The following is a 10,189-nucleotide window of genomic DNA, read 5'->3' as shown; positions in this document are numbered from 1 at the left end:
GAGATCCTGTCGATGTGCTGTGAATCCATATGATGTACGGCTGCATCATCTCATAGTGAATGTTTTATGTGAGTGATGGTCACCTAGATCCTGTCAGTCGCCAGTTCTCGCATTCGTCGGTGTTATGCACTGTGTACATGGTAATAGAGTCTCGGATACCTCTGTCCTGCATGAGATACTGTACTAGTAGGTCATCTATATTGTTAATACAGTGGACGTCCTGGTCAGATACCGTTACTGTAGGTCATACTCTCATTAGTTAATGATGGATAGTTATGGCTCTTTCACTTGACTGCTTGGCGTATTGAGACAGATACTAGTCAGGACTCTTAATTAACGGAACCATGTTAGGCGATACTGCAGTTAGCACACCACATGAGAGTCGATCCAGTGAGACATGCTGTTTGCGATTCAGATGTGCAGGTGCTGTGCATATGCTAGTGTCATGCTCTTGATGTTTAATACAGATCAGGAACAGTCCTGATCTAGCTGCACGCGAGTGACATGTCATGTTCGGATCATCTCTCAGACTAGATTTGTTAAATACACGAGGTGGAGCCTCTCGATAAATGTCCTGTAGATGCCTGCTAGACTTCGTGAGGACACTACAGTCTCTAAAATTGGATCTTTATGAAATACAGTATGGGACCCCTCTGTAGAGACCCACGTCACTGGTAGGCTTGTTCTAATCTCTAATGATGTTTATATTACATGCACTCAGCGCACTCTTCTCGTCCCCTTGTTCATACGATACTGTCACCTGTAGCTCTCGTTCTCCCGTTTTCTGCAGAAGAGAGATACCGGGCTGCCAAGGAGGCGTACGAGAGCCTTCTGCAGTACGGTTAGAAATCCATGTCATGCAAGCCACAAGGTTCCTACAGGCCTACACGTACCTGTGCTCAGGGTCATACGTCTCATGGACTGATTGAATTACAGGTATAGTCTACACAGCTGATGCCTAACATGATACCGTTACTGACTGAGGGTCCTGTGCACTGCAATCGGAATTGATGGGATTGATCAGTCATGTATGGCTAGTGTCAAGCTGGTAAGGTTTGAACCTATTTATTTTATCTTGTTGTTCCTCCGTCGCCTTACTTTACTATTATGGCTGTGGCCAATGCACCACGCGTGCAATGGAGACCAATCTTGGAGAGACCCGAGTCCTACATTCCTTACAAGATTCAGCACCTGGCCAAGATAAAGCAAAGCTCAGTTCTACACACTAGCTCAAACACCATGTTACACATGTCTAGAGAAATCATAGAGAGGACGACCCTCAATACTGTCCAGTACCATACACTTAGCAGTGAAAAGAACTTCAACTGTGAGCAGGATGACTATATCTCCAGTAAATCTAGGCGTAAGCGTACAGTGATGTGATCGTCCTGATACAGGCGATCCATTAGACAGTGATCAGCAAGCCAGTGCAGCACTTGTGTATCGAATGATATGGTAAGTAGACTGACAAATAATATAAGAGACCGCATCGTGACTTCTGCGCTCTCACGAGCCTTCTATTACAGTCTGTTAGCGTAATAAGTCATAATACACTCTTTCTATATCAACTACATCCTACTCCATCGCATCCCATATCTCTTCTCCATGGTTGCTCAGCTTGCATATGTGGATCTAGTAACCCGCGTTCACTCCACTTCTACTCATTTAAGCTCTTGTACGACACGCCAAGTACACAATGGACTGTGTTTTGCCACTCAAGACTCAGTCTTTCAAATAATATATTAATAATAATAACCCAAGACCACTAGTCTAAATGCTCAATGGACCTCTCTAAGGCTACTCTGTCTTTGGCGCATTATTTCATTAGTAGTAGGAGGTACTACTGTTCTCACCGACCCTCTTGCCTTAGCTCACCTAATCTATTATCGTCTCTGTACATTCTAGGTAGCTTAAAAGCAGTGAGATGATAGTTATCCAGTTTCAGGGATATCTCTTCTTCTCAGTTCCTATTCCCAGTCTCATTTCGCCAGCCCTGATTAACTGGGAGACGGCGTCAACCCTCTGCACTGCAAATGAGTTTTGCGCTTTCCTCTCTCATTATGGTTCGTACTATGTAACCAGATCAATCAGACATCAGCCCGAGCGCTGCTAAGGTAGTGACTTGGCTTATGATGCTCTGCAGCTACATCTGTGCAGTGCGAAGCATGCGTGCAGCTGGACCACGGCCACGCGGCCGCCTGGATGGACCTGGGCACGCTCTACGAGTCCTGCAGCCAGCCGCATGACGCCATCAAGTGCTACATCAACGCCATGCGCAGCAAGGCCTGCTCCAACGCCACCGCGCTCACACAACGCATCAAATGCCTGCAGGTGAGGAGAGGGGGAGAGACTCGGGAGGGAGGTGTTCAGTCCCAAATCAACCTCTAGCTCCCTACCGCTTAGATGGTTAGGGGAGGGGATACTCCTGAGTTCACTGACCACTGGTTGGGTGCTTYTTTTTYTYTCACCTGTTGGAGATCTGAAAGAATTTGGACAGGTGTCAGCAAAGTGGAAATGGTTTAATCTAGCCCTCTTTGTTGACTAGGTTATCACCATGTTTGCTCCCATCCTTTCAGAACTAAAATGGGTGTTCAGGGGCTAAGAGTTGATTTTGGACTGGGTGGGAGAGGTCTGAAKAACCACTTTGAATCTCACTGCTGGAGAGACCTATGATCCGAGCTSCTGGGCTACTCAAACTTGACTATTCTGAACTACAGATTGTGGAAACCATTTTCTGAATACCAGAAGGCAAATCTGTGTGTGTTCACAGTGGAACCTGGCTCCTCCAGTTCCATACCCCATGTGTCTTGTCCATTTTGATGTAAAAACATTACCCCACATTCATCTGTATGTATGAATGAGGGAACATTCTCCAGTCACCAGTAATTTGAGCATAATTCCCTGGCATTAAGACAACGTGATGGTTTGTTTTAATGATTGTGTTGTGTAAATTCATTCAAAGTGCACATATGACCCCCAACATGACTTCCCTGTTTGGTTGACCACTCTACTAAAGACCATAACGGGCAAACATATTCAATCCTCACTAACAGATGGGGCCGCTGATATGCCAAGCTAGTAGCKAACTGGCTACATGAGAGCGACCGTAACAAGACAATAATATTTTGATCGCAAGATCATTTTAAGTCATTAAAATGTTGTTTTCACACGTTTTCATTTCCATAGGCTCAGTTGAGTAACCCCCAGGTCACTAGTCTACAGAGTAAAAGTAAAATGCTTCCTCTTATTGATGAGGCCTGGAGTCTACCAATCCCAGCAGAGCTAACCTCCAGGCAGGGAGGCCTGAACACTGCCACCGCAGGTGAGACCAGATAGACCACTCCCCCCACCACACACAACCCTCACACACACCACCCCACCGCCAACGGGCAACACATCACCTGGAGCTTCTCCATGAGTCTTCCTGTGGAGTAACCGATGCCCTAGAGCAGTCATAAGAACCAATTTAACCAAGTTATGCTCACAATCTGGAAAAGTTAGTGACTGGGAAAACCCCTGGTAAAAGTCATTCATATAGCTGTACCTGGTGGGATTTTTAGGTGTAGCTTGTTAAGGCAGCGATCTAGTCATGGTTGCAAACTAGTCATACAGTGGCTTGAGACATGACATGCAAATGTTATGACGTGATTTGCCACAATTTCTTGTTATGACTGCTTAGGGCTTTTGTTATGACTGACAGGATCAAGGGAAGTGTTGCCCATCCCAATCCCCTCCTCCCTTCCTCAATCTCCCTGACACACCACAGGCCAACCTCACTACCCACTGTCTACCAGTATCTGTTATCATGGCTTCACAGCTCAAAGAACCAATTTGGTTAAATTAAATTGGTTTCATTTAATTTCTCCATTCAAAAATAATATTTAATTGTGACATCCAGAGTATTTACACAATATAAAATACATATAAAAAAAAAATACAATGTATTTTTACCAGATTAAAAAAAAATTTGTTATTCTCCACTGAGACGATTAGCAGACGTCAGTTGATTGTCGCTGTGATTGGTGAGGTTGTGCCTCAGTAGAATAGTTCCAGGTTGACATTCTTCCTCTCATTCATCCTGAGGTCATCAGGTGCCTTGCTGCCTCTGAAACCTAGCGGCGCCCCCTAGTGTTGCAGTACCATTCATTCACTTTCATTATAGACAACATTAGTTCTAGTGTGTGTGTGTGTGTGTGTGTTCGTTGAGTACAATGTAATTCTCAGCATCAGACTATACAAACTGAAGCCGTCTTCAGATGTTTGTTTTTGGGAGGAGATGGGAGAGGGTTGTTATCACTTGTATTCATAAGAAAACAGGTTGACATGGTTTCAGGTGTTCTGATTATGACCACAACCCATGTTTTCCACAAATCCATTTTCATGTAGAATGGAGGATGACAATTCACACCTGGAGTTGCCTTTTTGAACATTTTGATTATTTTGTTTTAAAAGCTGCATCTGCCAAGGGCTTGGCGTTGTGGTATGAGCAGGCAAAGCCTTTGTATGGCCAAGCGTCCTTGTTGGCGATGACACTCCGTCAACGTGGAAGGGCTGACAGTTTGTGATGAGAAATTCCACTCTACCGGTCGTCTTCAGGGTATCATTGCAGATTGTTTGTAAAAAATAAAAATGCAGGGAAGAAATATGTATGTGTTTTGAAGTCCCGACATCACCCTCCTGCTTTTGTTCTCCCTCTCTAACTGCCTATCCCTTTTCTGTCACTTCCTCTCCATCCTTCACGTTGCGTTCTGCTCCTTGCTACCTGCCCTTTAATTTTCCCTGCGACGCTCTTCTCTTCCTCTATTGCTCTCTCCTTTTATCCCTCTATCTCTGCCTGAGATCTACCCCTTCCTGTCCCTTTCTCTCTTCTCCTGCATCCCTCCTGTATTTCCCTGTCTTTCTGTGCACTTTCCCTCACTACTTTACCTTCTATCATGTTTTCAACACCCTTCACTGCCCTCTTGCAACCCCTTCACTCTCCCTCCTCCTTCTCCTCCCCTTCCCTCCCTCTCTGTAGGCGTGTAAGCCCCAGCACAGCTCGGAGGGAGGGGGATCGAGCCAGGCTCTGCCCCCACACGTGGGCCCTATGGGCCAGGGGGAGGACCAGTCCAGCCCTGCCAAGAGGAGGAGGGCCTCCAGCCCAGCCAAGGTACATTACACTATATTCAGATGGAGGTCTGATGTGTTTTTGTAGAACAGACATGATTGTCTATCAGGTAGCATAGGAAATCGTGTGAGCAGTATGTTACAATACCACTCGCATCCATTTAAATRTTTTAGGTTGGCTGAAGATGAGGAATCTCTCACTCCTAACTCTGAAACACTCCTTTTGCAGAGCCAGCCAGATTCCTGGGCTAGTAACTCGGCACAGCAGGCAGTCCCCAACTGGTACCTGTCACCACAGAAACTGCAGGTAAACACACTTMACACGCCCYGCCACTCACACCTGGGTCCCCCTGCTGATTCCGTCTCTACACACACTAATCTGTACATCCTCGGTGCTCCCAGCTCCTGGACCAGTTGAGGAGTAACCGGGCCAGTCTGAAGCCCCTGCAGCTGCAGATGCTGGAGCAGCTGGAGGCACAACTCAACCTAATGCAGCAGCACCAGCAGCAGGTACACACATACACACACGCTTATTACCCCAGATGTTTACCTGATGGCCTGCAAGCAGTATACTGGTATGTCTCTTCTAATTATTCTAATGTAGAGTAATATACTGACTAATTCATGTTAATCACTGAAAGTGCTGTTGTTAATTAGACTAAACCCTGATGTTGTGATTATGTTGTGTTCTACAGATGAGACGAATGCATCTGGGCAGCTGCGTCCCTCCCTCTCCAACGGCCCTCAGCTACCAACTCTCTTCCCCTCCTCACTCTAGCCTGCCCCCCTCCCGGCCCCACCTGGCCCCTCAGGGCTCGTTGCGGCCCCCCTGCTCCCCTCGACCATTGGCCAACGGGCCTTGGCAGGCGGGACACCACACGGACATCTGACACTCTTTCTGTGGGCAATAATAATAATGATGATGACCCGGTGGCGGCCACAGGACCCAACGGAGACGTGCCTTACCTGCAGCCCGGCCCACTACTACCTCACACCTGCACAAGCACCCAATCACAGGACACAGCGCGCCGGCCCTGCACCTAAACTCCACTCAGGTAGGACCTGTTCACTCTATTCAGGTCTATGTGAAGCTCATATAGGCTCTGAGTGAACTGCTGTTATTTTCTGTGCTAGTTCTTGCTTAGTTATCTCAGATGTTCCTTAGTGAGGAGAGAACTAGACCTACTATGTGTTCTTTAGCTATAGTCCTTATTCTGATCTAACAGTGGGGTTCCCTCCCTGCTCCCTCTCCCTACAGGGGCTTCAGAAGGGTTCCGCTCCACATTGGGCGGTCCTAATGGGGATGGGTCTCTCTCCTCCTCTGGGGGGTCAACCACCCCCTCTCGCACCCACAGACGCCCCACAATCAGGTTGGACATTCCGCCGCCCCGTCGCCGCGGCAACAGGCTCTCAACCACCTCCCGTCCCCCCTTCTCCCCCTCACTCTGCTACCTCAGGTGGAGCATCTGGCACCCCTGCTACCAAGAGAGCACGCCCTCGGCAACGGCCCCGCAGCCACGGCAACAAAGGGCCTGGGAGACGACGACGGGCCAATAGCACTGCCGCGGCGGGAAAGCTTATCCAATCACGTACAGTCGGCGGCGGGAGACGGCGGGACGAGCAACCGGTCCCTCACCACAGCTCAGACAATCCTAAGGGGGCGACCCACCCACCTCCGCCCCCCACAAGAAGATCAACAACATCCACCCGGCCGTCTCCTCGGCCGCTTCCTCCCCCATCTCTGCAATGTCCACGCAACTCCCTCGCCCAAATCCACCGAGCCCGGCCAGTCGACGGGCCCGCACAGCCTCAACAGCCCCTCCACCACCACCGCAGCATTATCATCAGCCGCCCGCCACCGTCGTCAATGGCAACGGCAAGGGGGCATCTCCGAGGACTCCCAGAGCCCGTTGAAGGCGGACCCCCTGCCACGTGTCGCAGACCCACGCCACCCATGCCCGCACACCCCCATCATCCTCTTCCTCCGTGTCCATCTACCCCTCCTCCACTGACGTGCTCAAGGCCTGCAGGTTAGACTGGGGGACCAGTACCATTTCTTCTTGGGCTGTAGGAACTTTTTGATTGTCTCCCTCTATTGGGAAGATGTAGTATTGCATTTGTTGGTGGAGGGAACTGTCAGAGCAGAGATTTATACTGTAAAACCAAGAGGCTAATTTTGTTTGTACCTTTTCTCTCTTTGTCCGTCTCTCCTTTCCCTGTTTTTCTCTCTTTCAGAAACCTGGGGAAGAACGGTTTGTCTAGCAGCAGTATAACTGCTGGATAAGTGTCCCCCTCCTCGCCTGCCCCCTCCTCCCTCCCCAGTCCTGCCCAAGGACAAACTCAACCCCCCACACCAAGCATCTATGTGAGTATGGAAGAAAGACTTCTCGTCATAGTATAATAATGAAAGGGGAATGTTTTAGTCAATGTTGTGATTTTGATGAGAATCTTACAAATGTATATACACTCAACATTCAAAGGTGGTGTTTTGAAGACGTGAGATATATATTTTCAAATGAAATAATATTGAATGTCCTTTTTAAAAATAAAAATAAATGTTATTGTGTGTTTTGCCACAGCTGGAGAATAAGAGGGATGCCTTCTTCCCTCCGCTGCACCAGTTCTGCACAACCCTCCAACCCTGTCACCGTCATCAGAGGGCTGGCCGGGGCGCTCAAACTGGGTGAGTCTACCATTTCTACTGCCACCTGCTGGTTAGGACTGTCATTACAATACCCGGTTTTGCCTTTTCTCATTTGGGCAAAAGTCCTTCCACCACCCTCTCTCCTCAGTGACCTTGAAACCAATAAGTGGTGGAGGAGATGTTAGTAGGTGAACAGATGAGTCCTCACCTCCTCAATAGCCATCTTTCATCAACTGCTGCTCCCGAGTGGCGCAGCGGTCTAAGGCACTGCATCTCAGTGCTAGAGGCGTCACTACAGACCCTGGTTCGATTCCAGGCTGACCATGACCGGCCGTGATTGGGAGTCCCGTAGGGCCCAGCGGGTTAGGGTTTGGCTGGGGTAGGCTGTCATTGTAAATAAGAATTTATTCTTAACTGACTTGCCTAGTTAAATAAAAATAAATGGTTATGAGTATCCTACCTGATTCCTTCAAAGAGCTTTAAAATCCTCCCTCTCTTTGCCGCCTCTCCTCAATTACCTTTGACCTTTTTTGAAAGGAGGCGAGAGAGGACGCAGGAGTTGAACCAATTCAATTGAGAAATGCCCCATGAAGGAGTCCTTGGTGCCGACCATTAACTTGATGTTGCACTTATGCAAGCCCCAATGCAGCTTGAGCATTAGCTGGTTTCCATGTCCATTATTTGAGTGAGTGCCCGCTTCCACCCCTTCACTCTTTCTCTCGCTCTCTTTTAATAACCATCTCCTACCTCTTTTCCCCTCTCTCAGACCTGGGTCTGATTCTCTACTAAGACCCTAGTGGAGGCTAACCCAGACCATCTGGTTGAGTGTCGTACCCAGCTGTCTCAGCCCGCTGACGAGAACTGGGACCTGAGTGGCACCAAGAAGATGTGGCGCTGCGAGAGCGGCCGAGCTCACACCACCATCGCCAAATACGCCCAGTACCAGGCTGCCTCCTTCCAGGAGTCACTACGGGTTAGTAGAGGGAGATGCACGCACACACACACACACACACACACACACACACAAACACAGGGTTTCCGTTAGGAAAATGTGGCGCTGGAGAACGTGAATGGAAAGATTTAAATTTACCGGATCAGTATGCATTGGGTGCGTAGTCCATTAAGGCATCCACCCACGGTGCTCAGAATGACAGAAATCACATGTAGATTATGGTAATGCAGCTTAACAGAACATGCAACTCCTGTAATGAAGCAGACAATAAAACATAATTTTCAAACATTTGCCAAAATGGAATTTGTTGGGAAACACCATTCTAAACAGGTCACYTGGTTGCAGTTCCATATGTGACYGATGAAAATCTCTGTTAGAAACTTAGAAAGAGGGGGAATCTAGAGGCAACAACTAGGATGGGTTGTTAATATGACTAGGATGGTGCCTTGGCTTCTGGACAACTAAAGAAAGTTGATCTGAAAACCAATAGATAGATGGCATAGTGGTGGGTCCAATAGGGAAGTAAATGGAAATACATGTAATAATGACACCTGTCTGTAATCATTCAAAATGCTTCACCAGAAAGCATGACTTAGCCACAGAGGGACCGAGGATCATTAGCWTATTTTGACAAAAATATCTGATTGTTTCAAATCATAAGCTTCTAGGCCTATGCCTATTCGGGAGCCTGTAATGTGGGCAACGCGCGTGGCAATGAGCCTCAGTTGTGGCTGTCAGTAGAAAAACATCTCAAATATGAAGATAATGTGTATTGAGTATAATTTAAAATGTTTAGACAAGAAGAAGGGGAGGGGTGTGTGGCGAAGATAGAGGTGAGTCGCTCTCCAGAATGACTCGGCTGTTTCCCGCCAAATCTTACGCATTCATTGTGTGAATATTTTTCTTCTTTTTTTTAGCAATTCCCCATTACATACAGTACCAGTCAAAAGTTTGGCAACATCTACTCATTCAAGGGTTTTTAATGTTACAGTTTTCAACATTGTAGAATAATAGTGAAGACATCAAAACTATGAAATAACACATATGGAATCATGTAGTAACCAAAAAAAGTGTTTAACAAATCAAAATATATTTGAGATTCTTCTAAGTAACCACCCTTTGCCTTAATGACAGCTGTGCACACTCTTGGCATTCTCTGCAGTGATATGCCATCACCAGTAGTCAATGTACTGTTAATCCCTGTCATTTGGTAACATTGTTTTATGGTATTGCGTGTATTAGGGCTGGGCGATATTGCCAAAATGTCATATCCCTCAATCCCAGATAAAACAATAACATTATCCCAATAACAATACATATACACGACTATAGCACATTTTCCGTGTAAATTTCATTTAGAGAAACGTATTTGGGGTCTCATTTCCGTAGACCCCTCTTCCGTACCTGTTTCCACATGATTTACTTGCGTAGGTGTAAGAGGTTAGTGGTGTTGAAGCCTCTTGTCGGGACCGTCCTGATCTCTCTCC

General features: G+C 47.3%; 1 pseudogene; it reads left to right on the top strand.

Annotated features, from left to right (window-relative positions):
- Nucleotides 1-344: 344 nt before the first annotated feature.
- On the top strand, nucleotides 345-9,940 carry LOC112079206 (lysine-specific demethylase 6A-like; annotated as a pseudogene).
- The last annotated feature ends 249 nt before the right edge of the window (nucleotides 9,941-10,189 follow it).

This window comes from Salvelinus sp. IW2-2015, unplaced genomic scaffold (assembly GCF_002910315.2).
Source record: "Salvelinus sp. IW2-2015 unplaced genomic scaffold, ASM291031v2 Un_scaffold7221, whole genome shotgun sequence".
NCBI classification, from domain to species: Eukaryota; Metazoa; Chordata; class Actinopteri; order Salmoniformes; family Salmonidae; genus Salvelinus; species Salvelinus sp. IW2-2015.
This window is presented reverse-complemented; position numbering and strand designations above follow the sequence as displayed.